Source organism: Lonchura striata, chromosome 12 (assembly GCF_046129695.1).
Source record: "Lonchura striata isolate bLonStr1 chromosome 12, bLonStr1.mat, whole genome shotgun sequence".
NCBI classification, from domain to species: Eukaryota; Metazoa; Chordata; class Aves; order Passeriformes; family Estrildidae; genus Lonchura; species Lonchura striata.
In genome coordinates this window covers 18,070,815-18,091,444 of record NC_134614.1, presented here as the reverse complement: position 1 = coordinate 18,091,444, position 20,630 = coordinate 18,070,815, and the positions used below count along the sequence as shown (strand labels likewise).

Sequence of the window (20,630 nt, the reverse complement as noted above, 5' to 3'; positions counted from 1 at the left end):
CTCAGAGTGACTTCTCGTGTTCAGAACCCTTTTCCATTATTCACATCTGCTGTCAGAGCTGCAGCCATTGCTGTCACAACCTGAAACAAAAATACCTCCCAGCCTGGAGACTTCCAAAAGCCTAAGGTGGGGGAGAAATGTTTCCTTGCTACTTAATGCTCCCAAACAGCTTTTGGTGACAGTTTTGCCTTGCTCCAAACACTCCAAGAACAGCACATAAGGTGGAGCTGTTTTCCCTAGACTCCTGGTGACATGGGATCACAGGATTATTTACATCAGAAAAGGGCTGGCCTTGAAGAAAGCAAAATATTAGATGCTGTTTGGAACAGCAAGAAAGTTCATTGCATTTCAAGTGCACTGCAGGTTAACTCCAGCACTCCTAGTCTCTCTTCCTCCCCCACTGGCTCATCAGTCAGCTGTTAAGACTTTCTAGTTCAACTTTGGAGTAAAAAAATCTTGACAAATTGCAATCCAATTGTTTGGTTGGGGTTTTTTTTTCCTCTCCCTTTCCCCCACCCTCCCTTCTCAGAGTGACTTTGAAGATGATATTTGTATTTCTGAATTAAAACCACATTTGCCCAATACTGCAGAGGGGTGAGGCAGAGGCAGAAGAAAGAAGAAAAGCTTTTGTTCTCCTTCTCACAGCGACCCCTCACCTGCCAGGGGCAAGCTCCACAATAATTTCTAACAGCTGAGGTTAGTCAGGGACACCTAATCCCAGAAAGCTGGCTCTGAATTCCAGCACCAGCACACAGTGTTTGAGTTTCATCAACAGCCATTTACATCTAATTCTCCCAATCCTCTGAAGTGTGAGTATGTGTACAGGTGTGTGCTTATTTAATCAAAATATATAATTTTTTTCATAAATCTGAACCCAAATGATATCAACAGCAGTGACATTATGTTTTTTAAATCTAAGCAAGCTCAGGAATTGTTTTGAGGATGCGCTGGGGTCTTTTGAGTGTACCCTAAACATCAGTGTCTACAGAATGCCCAAGAATTGTGATTCCCAGCCAAAGGGAGGGCTGAGTTCTCATTCCCTGATTTCCTGTAATGGAAAAGGAGTGCTCTGTGCAAATGAAACTGAAAGTCTCTTGCTGAGTGTGCTGAGACCTGTCCAGTGTGTCTCCAGAAGGGATGTAAGGAGCATCCTGGCAGCACAACAGAGAGAAACCTCCCAGGGTTCAGCTGATGGGAGGATGTGACAGCAATGGCTCACTCCGAAAGAAATGCATCTTCCCAGGCATGAACAGGGATCAGATGGGATTTGGTGGGTAAAATTACAGTTTTTTCTTCTTTAGAGTCAGGCAGAAGGAATAATGTGTTATTTTTCTCGGGAGAGTTAATTTTTTCAAAGATAGTCCCCTGGTTGACCCTAGGTATTGGTGACCCAAGGATAAAACTCCCATTCTATTGCATCCCTTCCCACAAAGGAAATTTCCAGCAACTTTTCTATTTGTGGTGTTTACTTTAAGATCATTCTCTTTTTATTAAGAAAAAAACTTTGGTTTTGCTGTTTGGCCAGTTGAAATGAGTAATGAAAATGTTATTTACATGGGACAAATGAAATGTTTCCTTTGAAATTATTTCATCTTACTAATTGATTACAGTGGGACTGCTTGGATGTGTGTATCATACAGCATCCAGTCCCTCTGTTAGAGCAATACTTCAGCCAACCTGATATAAATCAGCCCATGGGAGAAAACAAGAGGAAAAGGTGTCAGGTATTTAAGGCTGACCATCCCATGGATCCAGTTCAGTCTCCACAAGGAAACAATTAGGGTGTCTGAAAAGATGTCCTAAAAATATTGGAAGTTTCTGTGGAAGATGAAACACTAGAGAATACTGATAATTAAAAACATAGAATAGAAATTAAAAAAATATCAAGAGAAAACTCCTCCAAGGAATAGGTATTTTCTGTTGTTCAGTGCAGACACCACTGAGAGCCTGCTAGAATGGAAAGTACTTGCTATTGATGAAAAGTAATAACATAAATCCACAGTATGTCTGAATTCAATTCAGAAAGGGAAAAAATTAATATAAAGGATTTAAGTGTTACAGCACAATTCCCTCAAGAAGAAAAATAATCTCATATTTGGAACTGATTTCAATATAATTATCTTCAAATATTCATGGCTGTCGTGGTTTGACACGGAAAAATAATTTTTCCCGGAAAGAAGAGGTCAATTTAGATATTGACCAATTAAAAGTAGACACGCCTCTGAGAACACAGAGGGGTTAAAAGCAGAATTCCCAGGAAAACTCACTCTCTTTGGTTCTGGTCAGCGTGCAGTGCAGACCTTCCCCCGCCCAGCCACGAGCTGGGTGGGGGAGGGGAAGCCCATGGCCTGAGAAAGGTAGGCCGAAAGCCCCAAGAGTGGTGAAAGGACTAGAACCGGGCTGGCCCCTGCAAATGGAAGGGTGGAAGAAATCTGGGATGTCTCCATTTCCCCCCCCAGAGTTCCTCTCCCAAGAGGGAGAGAGAAAGCCGCAGGGAAGGAGGAGCGGGGGGAGCTCCAAAGTGCCCAGCTGTGTGGGAGTTGCTGGATGTCTGGACATCGAGCCATCCTGGGAGTTCAGACTTTTAACCCTTCCTTGAAAAATGAAAGCTTTGTGAATTTTCCTTTCCCCTCCTCAATTTAAAAGAGAGGAAGAAAGACACCTTGGACCCTGGGATGGGATGTTGGAAAGAGAAATTCTAGATGAGAGGGGGACAAGGAGTGGCTTTTAGCTGGACTTTTCCGTATTAGCCACAACCTGAACCAATCTTCTCCTTCAAGAGAAACTGTGTTTTGGGAGGATGCCAGTGAGTCAAAAGACCTGCTTCAGCTGGGAAAAAGACAAAAGTGGAGTGAACAAAGAAAAGGTTGGGGGGTTTGTGGTGGCACCCCCTTGCCCTGGAAAGGAATGAGAAGAGAAGAAAATCTCTGTTCTTGAGCCCTCGGCCCCAGGGGAAAATGGGGGGGACTGTGGTCCCAAACAATGAAAAACTGAACTGTTGTTTTCTCCCCTCTTGGCAGGGCATCTTTAAAAAGAAAAATCCTAAAGGCAGTGACCATCCATGCATTGATGGTGAGAACACTGTGCATAGAAAGGAGAAGGGTCACCATAGCAAACTTTTTCTCCGGACAGTGCCATGTGTAACATAGAAACACAAGATGTAGAGCTGTGTTTCTTGGGGGGTCTGTGGCACAGAAAAGACTCTGTTCCCTCGATAGACTGAGTATCAATTGCTTAAAGGATAGAAACCTGATTGGAGTTCAGATTGTGTCTCACTGTAGTTTGTTAGAGTTGGGTGGTGGGGGGGAGGAATGTTTTGCAAAGTTTTCATTTAGATCTTTGTGTGTTTTCTTTTCCCTTCTTTAATTTTCTCTTTTCTTTTGTAGTAGTAGTTTAATAAAGTTTTTTTTCCTGTTATCAAGCTTAGGCCTGCTTTGCTCTATTCTAAATTCCACTTCACAGCATTCCAGGTAGGAATCACATTTTCATAGGGGCACTGGCATTGTGCCAGTGTCAAACCATAACATTTGGTTCCCTGACCGGGAAATCAATAAAATAAAATCAAATAAAATAAAATAAAATTGTGATAAGGTGAATGCTGTGAAATGAAATCAAGAAAAATAAAAACAAAGCATGTGATGAGTTTTAAGATAAATTAGGGTAGAAATTTAATGTAAGTTGCTGTTTTATGTAAAATGTATTGAATGTAATTTTGATAATAATTTTTTTTGTAGTCTGTATTCTCAGAAGCGAAAAGTAAAATGTCGTGGTTTGACACGGAAAAATAATTTTTCCCGGAAAGAAGAGGTCAATTTAGATATTGACCAATTAAAAGTAGACACGCCTCTGAGAACACAGAGGGGTTAAAAGCAGAATTCCCAGGAAAACTCACTCTCTTTGGTTCTGGTCAGCGTGCAGTGCAGACCTTCCCCCGCCCAGCCACGAGCTGGGTGGGGGAGGGGAAGCCCATGGCCTGAGAAAGGTAGGCCGAAAGCCCCAAGAGTGGTGAAAGGACTAGAACCGGGCTGGCCCCTGCAAATGGAAGGGTGGAAGAAATCTGGGATGTCTCCATTTCCCCCCCCAGAGTTCCTCTCCCAAGAGGGAGAGAGAAAGCCGCAGGGAAGGAGGAGCGGGGGGAGCTCCAAAGTGCCCAGCTGTGTGGGAGTTGCTGGATGTCTGGACATCGAGCCATCCTGGGAGTTCAGACTTTTAACCCTTCCTTGAAAAATGAAAGCTTTGTGAATTTTCCTTTCCCCTCCTCAATTTAAAAGAGAGGAAGAAAGACACCTTGGACCCTGGGATGGGATGTTGGAAAGAGAAATTCTAGATGAGAGGGGGACAAGGAGTGGCTTTTAGCTGGACTTTTCCGTATTAGCCACAACCTGAACCAATCTTCTCCTTCAAGAGAAACTGTGTTTTGGGAGGATGCCAGTGAGTCAAAAGACCTGCTTCAGCTGGGAAAAAGACAAAAGTGGAGTGAACAAAGAAAAGGTTGGGGGGTTTGTGGTGGCACCCCCTTGCCCTGGAAAGGAATGAGAAGAGAAGAAAATCTCTGTTCTTGAGCCCTCGGCCCCAGGGGAAAATGGGGGGGACTGTGGTCCCAAACAATGAAAAACTGAACTGTTGTTTTCTCCCCTCTTGGCAGGGCATCTTTAAAAAGAAAAATCCTAAAGGCAGTGACCATCCATGCATTGATGGTGAGAACACTGTGCATAGAAAGGAGAAGGGTCACCATAGCAAACTTTTTCTCCGGACAGTGCCATGTGTAACATAGAAACACAAGATGTAGAGCTGTGTTTCTTGGGGGGTCTGTGGCACAGAAAAGACTCTGTTCCCTCGATAGACTGAGTATCAATTGCTTAAAGGATAGAAACCTGATTGGAGTTCAGATTGTGTCTCACTGTAGTTTGTTAGAGTTGGGTGGTGGGGGGGAGGAATGTTTTGCAAAGTTTTCATTTAGATCTTTGTGTGTTTTCTTTTCCCTTCTTTAATTTTCTCTTTTCTTTTGTAGTAGTAGTTTAATAAAGTTTTTTTTCCTGTTATCAAGCTTAGGCCTGCTTTGCTCTATTCTAAATTCCACTTCACAGCATTCCAGGTAGGAATCACATTTTCATAGGGGCACTGGCATTGTGCCAGTGTCAAACCATGACAATGGCTGAAAATGTTTCCTAAATTCTGCTTCCAAAATGTTGTGAGACAACAACTGTGTCCTGAGCTGATTTCAAAACCATGGAAAATGATATTGTTTCACATAAACACAGAAGAAAACATGATATCAACAGAAATTAACCTGAAAATACTGTCCCTCCTTATAGAGTTGCCTTATTTATAGATCTGTGTCATAAGTGCCAAAATCTTCTTGTTCCTCACCCTCTCTTGTCAATGGCAGGCAAAGACTGCTGGGGACAATGATTTTTACCCTGGTGTCCTGTGACCTTTGGAGGATGAGTGATCCATCTCCCTGTGGGAGATTTGGTGTTTTGCCACTCGTCAACAAAATGCTGTCCTCAAGTGAGTAGTTTCACAAGTGGCAAACACAGCCACTGCTGCTGTAAAAGTAGTTACAAAACAGAGGGGAATTTTTTTTAGTATTGTACAGGGGGGTTTTAGCACCTGTACAGGGGGGGTTTTACTTTGTACGTGGGGGTCAGAAGTTCTAAGATGGAGGAAAGTGGGCTGATCCTGTTCTTCCTCCTTCTTTTTCCTTGCCTCCATGTTTTTGGTGATGTTGGCACTCACAGATTGGTTTAGAGTAGAAAAGCACTTTGTAATATAGGTAGTGGGTATTGGGGGGAAAACTATAAACATGTAATACATAATATATCATATAAAAGATAGCAGCAGCCCTGGGTGGGGAGAGAGAAGAAGAAGACAGCAGTCAGAGAGGATGTCAGGGTGTGTGTGTGTGCCTCTGCCTGAGCTGCTGACCAAACAGCCACAGCCTGAGAAGAAAATCTTTTAGATAACTCACAATAAACTGCCTTGAGACCGAACATCAAGAGCCTGAGGAGTTTTCCTTTGGAAGCACAGGTGGGAGGAGAGACTTTTCCCACCACATGAGACCCCAGACCAAGCCCGGGGTTCTCACACCTCAGGGTCTGGCAGAGCCCCAGAGCTCCAGGGTTTGTCAGCGCCGAGGTGATGGCAGGAGAGGCCGAGCAGGAGCGCTAATTCCAACGTGTCCCTCTCGTGCCATTTCCTGGAGATGTCTGCAGTGTTCAGCCCAGTGCTGCGCTGCTTTATCTCAGCCAGTTGTGTTCTCTCTGACACGAAACAAACTGCAAAGCAGATGTCTCATCATTCTGCCTCTAGCAGGCCTTGAGTCCAGCTTTTTAAATTGATTTTTCCCTTTTCACAGTGCACCTGTCAAGATCCCACTCTGGAACAGAAGATCAGAGCAAATGGGGGCTGAGGAGAACAAAAGCTGACCCAAACCTTTGACCTAAATTTAACATAAAGCCAGATGAAACCTTAGAGGTTTGTAAATGTTCATGAAACATTTCCACCTCCTGCTCCCCTCTCCTTTATCTTTGGTTTCTTTATGCCTCTACATTTAACTGTTTCTAATTGAAAGTCTAATGTAAAGCTCTCCCAAATTAATGGAAAGGCTCTCACTGATTTCAGTGCCTTCTGATTCAGCCTCCCAAAGAAAGGAAATAATTTCTTTAATGAAAGTGTATTTAAATTTAAGAGAAAAGAAAACCTGAAAAGAGATAAGGAAAAGCAGATATCAAATGCAATTTTCCAGCTAGCAGCACATGTCCTTGATGTGAACCCCGCCCATGAAATTGCTATGGATACTGTTATCCCAGGAAAAAATATCACTGCACAGAAATAGAGAATTGCTGATACAGTGGTGAACTGGTTTAATGAGCTTTAATGTCTTTTTATATGAATGATAAAATTTCTAGTTTTTGCAACCAGGTTGTGCTTTAGAACCTAACTGCTGGTAATCGGCTGGCATTTCTAACCTGAAATTTCCAGCTGGCATTTGTCACCTGAAACGTTTGTTTGTTTGTGTAAGAGTTTCCTTTGTACCAATATTGCAAAAATGAAACACACAAAAACTTTATTAGGAATTAAGTCTGCTACTCATACAATTTTTAGCTTGCTAGGTGACTTTTCAGAAGGAGGTAGTGATAGTTTATGGGGCTTAGTTACACCTGAATTTCCCTAAACCATGCATTAAATGGTCAGAATAAGCATGTTCTTGTCCAATTATATTCTGGATTCACAGACAAGAGTCTTGAGGAAGGCTGGTGAAACCAGCCCCAACAAAAATTAAGATGTGGTCATGTTGAAAAGTTGTTACACTGTCTTTTGGCAGCTACAGGTCCTGATGGATTGCTGTAGCCAGTTCAGAGCTTGGTCTCTGTAGTACTAACCTGCCTTGAGCTCTTGTTTTGCTCTTAGAAATTGAGTGTTTTCTGTGTGCACACTGGTGTGGCTGCATATTTTACTTGTGAATACATGCACAGCTTATCTAGGGAATTATTCCCTAATATCTATGTAACAGTTTTGGTGTTCACAGTCACAGGGTAGATGCACAAAGAACAACATGTGCTCCAGAGGCTGCTACTTGGTGTTAATGGAAAACACAGATGTGCAAAGTGGTCCTAGGATGATGCTGTTAATAAAAAGAACTGCTTGATCATAATGTGCCTATAAATGAGCATTATTTAAATATTATTCATATGCAAACTTTACACAGCATAGGGGTTTTTTAATTCTCGCATTTTCTTTTTGTCTCCTATTTGTGTTTTTTCCCCTTACTCCTCCTGGATTTTCTGCTTCTGAACTCCTCTGAAGTCCTCCCCAGTGTCAAGGCTGGACCGATGTGCCAGCAGGGCTGTCCCTGTCCCAGTGTTTGACAGCAGTGATGGCACCTTCTTCAGACACCCTGACCAGAATGCCTTCAGAGTATCTGCTGGGTGCCTTTGTCTTTGGAGGTTTGGATAGTCCTGTCCATGCACTGACCACTATTTAACACCTGAAAGAAAACAAAGACTGTGACAAAAGGTGCTGGCTGAGCTCCATGGACCATCCAGTGTGGGGACAGCAGTGGTGGAGCGAATCCACTGGACAGAGAAACCAGGCACAGAAGAAATTATCCTATTTGCTTATTTCAGCCCAAGTTAGAAGGGAAAAATTCTATGTGTTGGCCTAGTGACAAATCTATTTTGACTGTCAAAACTTAGAAAACTTTTCTTTTTCTCACAACTTGTCTTGGACCCAGTGGTGTGGGTTTTGCAAATATTTCATCTATCTGTTTCTAGAAGCGTACAGAGCATGAATTACTGGAAATGAAGCAAAATCTACCAGACATAAACTCAGCCCATCCTCTATAGCTCATATTCTCTGAAGACTCATTTGTCCTTTTCCTCTTTTTAGATATTTCCTCTCTTCTCTCTGGTCTGTTCTTGTTATTTGTTTCATCAGCCATTTGTTATACAACTCTTGGCAAAATATCAGGGAAATCTTCCTGTGAATGGGAAGTGCTTTTTTAAGGGAGCAACAACAGTTTCTTTACTTGGGAGAGCAGAAGACAAGTCAAGCCCAAGTATTGTCTTTGCTGAGACAGAGTTCATGAGGACAGTGATGTGCTTTGTTGGACCCAGTGGTGCAGCTGATGAAGCTTGTCTTCTTGGGATTTTCTTTGGTTTTTTAAAAGGTTTAAGGTGTTATTTCTCCCTGTGAAACTTGCCTCACTGCTGTGCTAGTGGTCAAGTAGGCAATGATGGAGGGATGGGCTGAGCTTATGCCTGGTGGGAACTGAGCTCCCTGTGTGTGGCTCCATGATGGGGGTGGGTCTTCTCATCTAGGGGTGGGGATGCCTTTCTGGCTACTGGCATCCCAGGCAGTCATTAAAACAAGCAAACTGCATTCTTTCATCTCTCCTGGGTCCACAGCTTCCTCAGCCCAGACGAGATGGCCTTAGACCCAGTCTGAGCCTCAATAAACTTTTCACTTTTGCAGTTTCACCCAAGGCTTGAGTTTGCACTGGGATTATCCTGAGATTCGTCTGCTTCAGGTCTGTTGGGTTCCTCTCTGTCTCCTCTCCAGCTAAAAGATTATAGCAGAGCTGCACAAGCATGTCCTAAACTCAGAGCAAACTGCAGGAAAGGCAGCTCCAGCTGCAGCTCACAGCCTGCCAGAGAGACTCCCCTGGCAGGTCTCTGACGAGCCTGTTACTACAAGTTCACCCCAAGTGGCAATTCCGGACAAAGCAAAATTTTGCATGCAGTTCATATTAGTTCATGCTATCTCACATTGCCAGCAATTCAGTAGCTCCTTCTCAGTGCTCAAATCTCAGCTGAAAGATTTATGTGGACTTGCAAGGCCACCTCTCTGAGGAAGTCATGAAGGTGGGCATGCATTTAGTTTTCCCAAATATCATGGTGCAAGTGAGTTGTGTAATATCTTTTGGAAGGAGTGAAGATTTTAAGTCCTAATACAAAGTTATAATCTCTGCAAGATGTAACAGCATCTAGAATAGCTTCCAAAGCAGCAAAGGACACAGTAAAAGTTGTTTTATATAGTAATTTTTATTTCCACTCACTGAATAAGTGAGGTCTTACATCTATTGAATAACCCAATATATACAAAGCCTTTATTTTAAAAGAGTTTCTAATGCTTTGACTGCATGCATTAAAACTCATTTTGTGTTTTAAATGAATTATAGCCTATTCAAAAGCACATTCTCACCCTAAAGCACTCTGTGCATTATAGTCTCTGTAATACCTTCAGCTGCTATAGAGATCTCACAGAGATGAGGATGTTCATGATAAATAAATTTGGTATTTTTTTCATGATCATTTCATTTTGTACATTTGCCAAAATATTTTTTTTAAATCCATGTTATTCAAATTTTGGAGAAGGGTTGGTTGTAAAATCTCTAATTAAGTTCCTTTTGAGTCACATTTCAGTGATGGTTTTTAATAAATGGCAATATGCAAATATTAGCCACATAGCTAACATTTTCTGTCCTCTCCTGACTTATTGTAGGTTAACAAGGATGAATTATTGTCTCACCCCTTGTGAACATTGTGTGATCTGGGCTAAAACTAATGAGCCAAACCCAGTCTTCAACTGGACCTGGAGTGAGGCAGTGGCTTCTCATCTCCCCAGCAATTACAGCAGTGCAAAAGGCAGTTCTGTACCCAGTGCCCTGCCCTGCTGCCTGCTGACACACTGCTGGGGATGTACCCTCAGCTCCTGGAGCAAAACCCACTTCCATCCTGCTGGAAAGGCCTTTACAAAGAGGAAGCAAAATCCTGCCCAGTGCTGTGGAGAACAGACAGAGGCTTTTTGGGGTTGTCTGTGGGAAGGGGAGCTTGCTATCCCCAGGAATGGGAGGCATGTCCGCAGTGGGAGGCAGTGCTCACGGGGCTCCCCACTCTCACCATTGAGCATTGTTCAGAGCAAACAGAGATGCTGCATATGGATGTAAAGCTTGATTTGTGGCTTTTACACCCACCACATTTCTTGGAGTTGACAATTTCTCGAATTTTGGGACTTTTTCTCTCCAGGCTGTTGTTTTCTTTGGGGTTTTTTCTTCATTTTATAGGAAGCTAGCATGCAAACAAACCAACCCACGCTTTGGCCAAAGCATCTGTGTAATGCTGTCCTCCCCTCAAAAGTGTACAAATCTGCAGGCATGGGGACACATGTTGGGTTGGTATAACACAGTGCAGCTGCACCATGACATTGCTTGGGTGGATGCTGAGAAATCTATAGGAATTCCCTGGGGAAATGTGGAGTTGGGGGGGAGGGGGGGGGCGGGGGGGAAGCCTGCCCTACCCACTGTTACACTTTGCTGGAAAATCCACTGCCCAACAGTGAGAATAGAGTGACTTATTTTTCCAGAAATGCCTTGGGCCAGCTGTGTCTGAATAGTTGTTTCTTGCCCCTTACAGTTCCCAAAATGTTCAGAGCATTTTCCAGGAGGAAGCAAGTTAGAGCCAAAGAGACACAGAAGAAAGAAGGAAAAGATTCAACTCAGCAGTTGTTTAGTATAAGTGGAATCTCATTCATTCTAAAATTTCAGCCCTTTCTGATGACTTCACAGTTTTAAAGAAAATAATATTTTTGAGCTCTCCTATGCATGCTGAAAAGCTCTTTGTTCCTCCTCTGTGTGGCAGAAGATGCATTACGATTTGTACAAGGCTTTGACGCAAGGTGCGTGATGCTCACCTCTGAAAATATAACTGATATTTTCTCTGAGGATGGAAAAAGGATGGGTCAGTCATCCTTTCTCTGGGAATTTCCAGCCAAAGGGAGTAGTTGTGTACTTCAATTCATTGGTGAGTGGGCAGCAGCGTGGCTTGTTGGATCTTCTCTTTGGGCATGGAGTGAGAGACACGTGGAGATGGCAGGACTGCTGTCCCCTCGTGCTCGGCCATCATCAGGCGTGTGGCTTTGGCAGACATTGTGAATCAAAACCCTGAGGGGTCTTTTCAAACTCTACCCTGACTTACCTCAGCTCTTCTCTTACAGCTGTCCCTTCCTCCAGCCAGAATGGTGGATTTGAGTGCACAAAGATATTGAATCAGATAAAACTCACTGGAAAAACCTGTATCCTCAGGTGGGTGTTGATGGACATTCTCCATTGGCTGAAAGTTTCTTATCTAGATTCAAGGACACTTCTATTTTAAAATCTCTTTTCCATTGGACATCTACATGTGAAGTCAGGTTGCAGACACGGAGGCTGGCTCAAGAAAGCCACAAGCTGCCTGATTTCTGTTGCATACCATAATTACAGTAGCATACACTTTGGACTGACAGCAATTCTCAGCAACAAAGTACTTTAGAAATATTAATCTCACATCAGCTATTTGTGTTGAATATTGGCTTATTCAGCAGGTGATGTGAGCCAATATTATCATATGTTTATAGACAGCAAAACAGAGAGGAAGAAAGATTAAGTGACCCACCTAAGGCCAAGCAGTATGTCCAAGAGAAAACCTAGTTAAACTTGGGGATTACTGCCTCCCAGTGATGGAGAAATGTCTGCAATATTTCTGAGAGGCTAATGTATATACCTCTACAATAAATTAGAAATTATACTGGCTTACGTTAGTCCTTCACTAGTGTAAGGGACATTTTCATTGCATGGTATTGCAAAATCCAACAGACTTGATGCTTTAGACAGCAGCAGCCAGATCCTCCAAAATGTCACCATGATCCTCCATGTGCAAGTCCCACAAACTGCAGTGTCTTAAAGGAGAGCTGAATCTTCAGCTGATGATTAATATAAGCTGTGATTAGCTTGTGATTTGGCAAAAATGGCCAAAAGTTTGAGTCTTTTAACCTTGTCTTCTCACTATTCAGCATTTCCCATTCCATGAGCTGAGAGGGACTCACAGATGGGGCTGTTCCCCAGTTATGGGGATGGGCTACATGATGAGGAACAGGAGTTCTGTGTCCATGGAACTTGTACAGCATCAAGTCTCAAGGTAACAGCATTTCTTAAATTGAATACTGATGTTATAGGAATTTTAGGAAATTAATTATCCCATGAAAAGTTGATTAAACTTCAGAAGAAATAGGTTTACATTGAAAAATTGGCTAATAATAGGGATAAGATAATTATACATAGGGGGGGAAAAGCCAAGCCTTTTGTTCTTAGACTTTCTTCTCTTACATCACATTATGGATGCCATTCAAGGAAGCAACCTCTGCAGAATAATTCTAAGTGTTAACTAATCATGTTTCCAAAAAAATGAGCAGGGTCTCAGATTTTACTTGGCTTGGATGTATAAAGGCAAATTATAAGTTACGTAATAAAACAACAGAATCATTCAACATTGATTTACTTGTTTGTTTTGCTATAAGAAATGAAATTTTTATTGGAATGAAATTAAACAAAAGTTTATGTGCTTGTGTTCCCCATAGCCTTTTATACTGTACTAATATAGTAATATTCATAAATCATATCAGTTTTCAAATTTCCTCAGCAGTGACCTAGACTACAAATGCTTAACAACTTGCTGAGAGACTTTGAAATTAAATTCAGCTGTAATATCATCTCACTAATTTATGGCAAGTCTGGTTGCTACAAGGATACACTTAAAGAACCATGTACACTGAAGTACATAGTGGGGATAAGATAAAACATGGGTTTAGTATCATGTAGTTATTCCACTAGAAAGATTTATTCTGCGTTTCATTGCTTTATTGAACATGGCAAACCAGTGTGTTTCTTGGGAGAGGGGAAATCTTAGATAATTAAACATGTAAATACTAGGCCAAGTAAAACATGGAACGCACTAGATAAGAAATTAAACCTTTGTATCTATTGAAGGAGTCTTCCCTTTGACATTTGTTAATATGAACATTCACACAGACACATGGACTCTCTATATTAATGTGTATCTAGAAATATATACGTGATTATACATGCATACAGTCTTCACAACAGGCATAATAGTAAAATATTATTTAGGGTAGAACAGACATTATCTGGTGCAACTGGAATCACGTTTCTGAATTGCCCAACATCCCTTAAGCCCATTTTTTGTCCCACTGCAACTTTTGAACTTCTGCAAGGCTCATTATGGCAAATTGAGATTGATGACAAAGTGCAGCATTTTTAAATTATTAGTAACAGAAACAAGCTTTTTCTTTTATCATTGCTGTTGCTTGGGAAAAGTCTCAGAATTGCTTGGCTTTTGAAGGTCCTCTCCCTGTCCTTTCTAACCCATTCTAAGCAGCTAGCTGGCCAATTAAAACAATCTCTCCTTTGGAAAGCAAGCATTTGTCAGAGTTAAGAATGAAGTCTTTCTTCTACTACATCTATTGTCCCATTCATTCATTTACATAACTACTCCAGTGTTAATCAAGTGCCTGTAGGCATCTCTCTAGAAAAGTGTAAGGCCATAAAAATAAAGGCAGACATATCTAGTTATAGATGAACCTTCCACATGCTGCAGATCTTTTCTCACACACTTATCTTGGTTTATCTCCACCTCTTTAAATTGGAAAACTCACAAAAATCCATCTCCTGTGAGATTTCCAAGGTTTCTTGATTTCATTTGGGTCAAAACTGACATAAAAAGATGCATGTCTCAGAGCATTTCTGAGCTGCTGCCAGGAACAGGGAGTGCTGGACTGTGCCACGAAAAAGGAAAAAAAGTTTTTTGAAAAGTCACCAAATTTTTTAACCTTTAAAAAAATCAGCCTGGTTCAGTCTCGGGTATGGTTAAAAGAGCTGCCCTGATTTATTGGTGTCAAACAAAGTATGTTAGGGCAGAACATCACTTTGAAATTGAAAAAGTGTCAGTGGAAGCACTGCCCATCAGCACTGCTTGGGCTGGGTGAGGTCTGAGCCTTCTCTAACACTGGAGAAAAAGAATATTTAAAAAAGAAGAATGCTTTACCTGGAAGTCCATCTCTTACTCTCTCAGATAAAGTTGGCTGCGAAGTCAACCTCAGCATTTGGGGTTGTGCTGATTAATTATCACAGAAATCATGAAATATACTGAGTTGGAAGGGACTCATCAGGATCATCTGATATTTGCTTTGTGCCTCACCCTGGCCCTGCAAAGTAAAAGAAAACAAGTTTCTCATTCCCTATCCCACCAAGAATGCTAAGACACGAATATGGAGTGATGGTTTGGGGAATGTTTCATAGAATAAGCTTTCCATACACATAAATCTAATAAAAAAAAATAATATTCTCCAGTTGGTAACATAGTTGCTTCCTGCTGTCCTTTAATTTTGCACTTTTTCTTTTCTCTTATAAATGACAAATTAATTTTATTTCCACTGTGTTCTTGCTCTTGCACAGTGTCTTACCCAGAGCAATTCTCTCTTAGAGCTCTGTCACAAGGACATGCCAGGACTGCCCAGAGACAAAGGGAAAATGAAATGTAAGAGATGCAGGGGAGTCAAGCCTGCTGTTAATAACCCAGTTTCAGACATACTTGTCCCACCATCATCCTTCTGAAGTATTTTTAATAGAACTCCTATGCAAAGGGAGACCTTAATATGATGCCTATTCCTGCCCTTCCTGAAACCACCATGTTCATTTTTCTTGAAAACGTTCAACTGTGGTAACTTTTAATCTGATTTATGACCCTTTGAGATGCCATTGAGGTTATAGTTGAGGCCCTTAAACTGGACAAAATTAGAAGCAAATATAAATTTAATTTGGTAAACTTATGATACAAATTATATCAAAAAATCAGCACTGACAGGAAACTCTTACATGAAAAATCATACTGGAATTAGCAGAGTCCTCTGCACCTACACACATTGCTTCTAGCAGATATTCTGCCTGTCCTACTTTTGGGCAACTACTTTTGATCAAAATGCTGCAGACTAAAAAAGGTAGTTGTCATTTTGTAGTGCTTGTTTTGGGTGAACAAAATTGTCTTCTGTCTTTAGATGTTGATGAATAGAAGTCCATGTACTCCCACGTAGGGCAAATGTGTTTTTTGATTGATTCATAATAATTAATCTTTGTGTAAGTGGAATGCATTAATTTCTCCTACTGGTGGTGACTGTACTTCTGTTTCTTTTCCTGTGTTAGATGGTTGTGCTCCAGAGACATATTTGCTGATTAAATTGGACTGCAACTGGGTGCTTAGGTTATGTCACTGTTACCTAAATGATCTTTTAAAGAACACAGAGTACTTGTTTTTCCTGCTCTTATGTGCTCCACATTTAATCACAGATCTTTGTAGCTTGTTATTTCTAAAATTCAGATTACTGTGACTTAAAAGCCTCTCTGTCTTTGCTAGTGCTTGGTGACATAAAATAAACCCACATATTAAGAAAAGAACCACAAAACTTGTCAAGTTGCATGAGGGATGGAAAGAAAAAGCAAGAATGCTTTACAGTGATTTGAAAAGGCCGTCTGCAGCACAGCTATAAAGGGAAATGCTATAATAAGTTGATATTCACCATGTAGCCAGAACTGCTTTTGAGAGTGCAGCAGCCCTGGGCAGGGGTCCCTGCTGAGTGTCCCAGGGCATGGGTGGGACACAGACACAGCAGGGGTGGGTTCATGGCCTGGGGACATACGAGTGCCACTGGGCAGCAGGACTGGGAGGGGGAAAACAGAGGGTGAGATTCCCCACCAGTGTCCTGCTGCTCCTTGGTGAGAGCAGCCCCCAAAGCCCCGTTTGCTCCTCCCCACCCTTCTGTGGCCTGGCTGAGACCCTCGGGCTCGCTGGGCTGGCCCTGAGCCCCAGCACACAGCAGTGTCTGTCCCATCTTCCTCCCCCTGCCTCCTCCTCCTCCTCCTCCTCCTCCTGGCCAGGCACTGAGTGGGATGGAGACAGAGCTGGCACAGCCTCCTGCTTGATGGACTGAAGTGCTCCAAGTTCCTTTTTTAGTAAAATTGCTTTGTCTCGAAAGTGCTGCAGAGCCAACCCTCTCCCTCCTTGCTCTTGGGCTGCTGCAGTGCCGGGATGCCGTGCCAGAACTGCTCCTCATCCCTGGACATGGACCATCCCGGGGTGCTGCAGCCCGTGTCCCACACCCCAGGGCAGTGTTAGGCTTCCCCAGGACAAGTACCCTGTCCTCCAGCCCCAGCATTTCTCTCTCTGGTGAGGCCTGGTGGCAGCATTGCTCCTTTGTTCTTTTAAGATATGGCATCTAAGGAATGGACAGAAACCAACAACTCTTTTTTCTTTTTGGCCTGGGATAATAAATAGCTTGCATGCAGCTGTAAAACACTGCACTTGGGCAGAGTTTCACTGGCTGCACTGAAGGGCTCACAGCTTCATTAATTCCTTCCACACTCAGTTTTGCCTTTTCCTTGCTGCTCCTCCACAGCCCACAATGGTGCTGCTGGGGCATGGCCAGGGTGCCAGGGAGGAAAATTACACCAAGGGGTGATGGGGGCAGCTACCTATCTCTGAGTTTGGTTGTACTCCATTCCCAGTTCTGATGCCTTCCAAACTCAGGCAGGGCTTTGGCCCAAAGTCTTTGCCAGAATTTCACCACATGAACTATTTTGTTGTCCAGACAAACACCTCTTCTAGGTCAGAGGATAGTTTGGGATGGGGATGACTGACATCAAGCTGGCCTCAGTGGAGATGCCCAAGGGATCAGTGTGCACAAGGGTTGTGAGGAGTGGGTGGGTGGACCAGAACCAGGTAAAAGGGGCTTTGGTTAGAATATGGGAGTCAGGGAGATGCTGGGAGGTAATGAGCTGCTAACAAGGCTGATAAAGAAGGTGTGGAGATAAATATAATGAGAATTAAACAGGAGAGATGGTTGGAGACTGGATGTGGACAAACAGTGAATATAAAACAAGAATGGAATTAGGGTGAAGAGGACAAACTTACCTAAGAGGTGAGGTTGCAATGAGGGCAGGACATCTGGAGCTGCAGGGAAGAAGGGGCAGACTTACATTCAAACATTTAATGAACTGCTGCTACCCATCAGGATGTTGTTTTCTCCAGTGTCTCTTTGGAGCTCAGTGCTCCTGGCTCAGCTCTGAGCTCTGGCAAAGGATTCCTGCTTCTCCCATTCCAGAGCCACCTGCATCTCTGACAGAATATAGAGCAGGTGCCTGCACATGCACTGGCTGTGTGGCTGCATGAGAAGTGGGCAAGAGTGGCTCTGGTTTGGGGAAACCATGGCACAGTGATGCCATCCTTGGTGACATGACAGGGTACTTCCGGGTGTTGAGGCAGGCTTTGTATTTTTATTCATATTTTGTTTATTTATTTCTAAATAAATGGTCTCCTGCCATGCTGGGTGGCTCTGCTCTAGTGTCAGATCTTGGAAGTAGCATGTTGTCTTTCAGATTCATCTTCCTAGATGATGGGAGTTGAGTGTGGGACTTCAGGGCAAGGCAAGATGATCCCATGATTAAGGTCTCATGCATTTGAGTGCCCTCCCAATGAACTGGGTTCAGTTTCCTCAGTTACCCAAACTAAACTCTTTCAGGATGATTGCTTCTGTGGTTTTGGCCAGGGATTGGGGTTTTTTGCTGATGTTGCATATTCCCAGCTGAAATAGGTATTAATGAGAGCTGAGTCTTACATGTACAGCATAAAGGCCCTTGTAAAGATTTTTGGACAGTTTGGACACCCCAAAGTTTCTGGAACTTTTTTATTTTATTTGTATTATTTCTCACCCCTCCCTGTTCTCACAACGTGTGATTTAGCTGCAGGAATACTTTTGTTAGTTTTGGATGATTCACTAATGAGAAGTACAGAAAACCCATGAGGATATGAACTATTTTCTCTTGTTTGCTCAAGCAACATGCAGCAAAATAGGCTTGGTGCAGTGCAGTATACAGCAAGTAGAAAACCAAAAGTAAAATCATTAAAATACATCCTCCATGCTGTGCAAATGAAGGACAGAAAACTCCTAGGAAAATCTCTAGGAATTCAGCTGCACTTGCATAACTCCAATTAGTGTGAACAGAGTGTTCATTAAGCCCTTGTACTTCTGTGAGGTAAGGTCCCATTTGAACTTCTCATTTGAGATGTTACTGGCCCAAGCACTAGAGGCTGAAGATGGCTGTTCAGTTTCTACATCTCTGAACCCTGTTGGGGGCCTGAACTGTTCACCTGAATGCTCATTTTTATGTGTTTTCTACTAAAACAGTTTTAAGGCATCTTTGAATTCTTGCTTGTTTGTCATAAAGGAGGAAAAAAACACCAAATGGGAATTAAAAAAAGGATTTTCTTTGTGACTACAGCTCCTCATTAGGAGGTTTATGATCAGGCTTAGGGAAAGCTTTCCTTGAATTATTTTAAAGTTCTAATGATAAAAACCTTGGGGAGGTCATGCACATGAGGGATTTAATGCCCATTCAGAACCGTCTGGCATTAGATCACATGCAGGGGAAGAACAAAATCTGGCAGGAGTACTTATCTCCATTAACCCAGAGTACAGGCTGATATGATTGTAGCAGAGAAAATACCCTCACTCTTTCACCAGGAAGAGTTCTTAATAGACCTGGGCTAAATTGACTTATAAAACCAAAGAAGCGTGGGTCTGCCATCTCATTGAGTACATTTACTTTGGCTTTTAATACGTATTTCATATCTCTTTAACCTTGACAACTAATACTTTATGGTATAAATGATTGCTGGGATGAAGGACTGTGTTTGCAGCTCCTAACTTACTCTGTGAAAGTTAGTGATGTAATCACCATGTTGAAGTACAGCCAGTGTTGCTCCTGCCTCTTCTCTAGAGCATCACAGAGTGCACAGTTTCAATGATATCCTCAGCAAAACTCCTGCTGATGTCAGTTTTGACAGGAAATCTTCCCTCCAAGACTCTGAACCACCTACATGCTTAAGTATGTGCTTGGCCTGAAGCAAACTGACCAGCGAGTGGTTTGGTCCAAACCCAGCTGAGAGAGTGAACAATGCCAGGGAGATGTTCCCTTCTCATCCAGATTAACTCTCTTTCACCCCAGCTGTGGGCAGGCTCTCTTCAGGCTCCTGAGCTGCTCATTGCTGCTGTACCATTTTCATCTTGTCATACTCCATCAGGATCCTCCATGGAGGGTTTCTCCCTGCCTTCCAAATTTTTCTCTCCTCTTCCCTGATTTCTCAGCTTGGTGCAGTCTGATAGCTGCTCTCTTTCAGCCAATGTTATTATTCACTTACTACATGGAAAGCAAACCCATATGGAAGACAAGATAAAGGCCATTTATCTTGGAGCCTACTGAGATGTGAACATCTCACATTAAGGCTGCAGTTCAGCCAGGCTGTCTCACACATGTTGCTGTCATCTCTTTCCTCCAGAACAGAGATGGACTCCTGCGTCAGCCAAAACAATCTTAGCATGTCATCTGCTTTGTGCTTAACACAGCCTGGCATGCAAAACATTCAAAGGAAAAAAGAAAAAACGATTATTGCTATGTCTTTTCATTTGTTCTGAGAAGCCACCTGTGCCAGCTTTCCCTTTGAAAATTGCTGTCTGGTGAAGGAAATCCTGAGATAGGGCTGAGTTAGGTAGATGCTAGATGCATCAAGCTTGGAAAAAGAAAGTTTGTTCTATATTCATTAATTAATGCCTCTCCCTGAGTGCCTGAAAGAGGATCATAGAACAACTTGTGTTGGAAGGTACCTAAAGATCATCTTGTTCCACCTCCCCCCTTCCTTGGGAAGGGACACCTTCCACTAAACCAAGTAGGTCAAAGCTCCATCTAGCCTGGCCTGGTGTTATTGTTATGGATAATATTATTCAATTAATAGCTGCCTGAAGGAAGTGATACCCAGCAGGGTGATGTCCCAGTGATGCTGGCTGTGAGCCAGGTGAGGGGCAGCAAGCCCAGCGTGTGAGCCAGGACACTGCTCCAAAGTGCCCCAGTGCCTCCTGAGCTGAGGAGGAGCTCAGGCACATAAGCAGGTGTTTAATGCTCCTGCTCTGACACTGTCTCCCTGCTTCCCTTCTGCAGGGACTCCCCACCAACACAGGAAATGACAGTTCACCTAGTCTGGGGTGAAAGCCTCCATCTTTCATACTTCTGGAGGATTAAGAGACTATGCTGGTGGATGTCCTGCAGTGTCTGCTGGTACCTTTCTGCTTTCTTCCCTGTGCTTGTGACACATTCACTGATGAATTTATGCTGCAGCTGGAAACCAGACCCAGGACAGCCTTTTCCCTGGTTTCATGTTATAGACACAAATAGACTCACACAGCCATTTGTA

The 20,630-nt window shown here is 42.7% G+C and overlaps 2 long non-coding RNA genes across 4 annotated transcripts in view; both read left to right on the top strand.

Annotated features, from left to right (window-relative positions):
• The first annotated feature begins 3,911 nt into the window (after nucleotides 1-3,911).
• LOC110482222 (uncharacterized) lies at nucleotides 3,912-11,576 on the top strand. 3 transcript variants are annotated; one of them, XR_013340699.1, is made up of 4 exons: nucleotides 3,912-4,697; nucleotides 5,390-5,511; nucleotides 6,359-6,477; nucleotides 7,810-8,186. It is a non-coding gene; the product is annotated as an uncharacterized LOC110482222 (long non-coding RNA). The 3 variants fall into 3 exon arrangements; XR_013340700.1 differs by lacking the exons at nucleotides 3,912-4,697; nucleotides 7,810-8,186 and adding an exon at nucleotides 11,497-11,576 and having other exon boundaries at nucleotides 5,158-5,511; XR_004148812.2 differs by lacking the exon at nucleotides 3,912-4,697 and having other exon boundaries at nucleotides 5,158-5,511.
• A 764-nt stretch (nucleotides 11,577-12,340) lies between these two features.
• The window catches only part of LOC110482230 (uncharacterized), a 73,374-nt gene continuing 65,084 nt past the window's right edge, over nucleotides 12,341-20,630 (top strand). The window contains exon 1 of the long non-coding RNA XR_002467384.2: nucleotides 12,341-12,455. This is a non-coding gene — a long non-coding RNA (uncharacterized LOC110482230). The remainder of the gene's footprint in view (nucleotides 12,456-20,630) is intronic.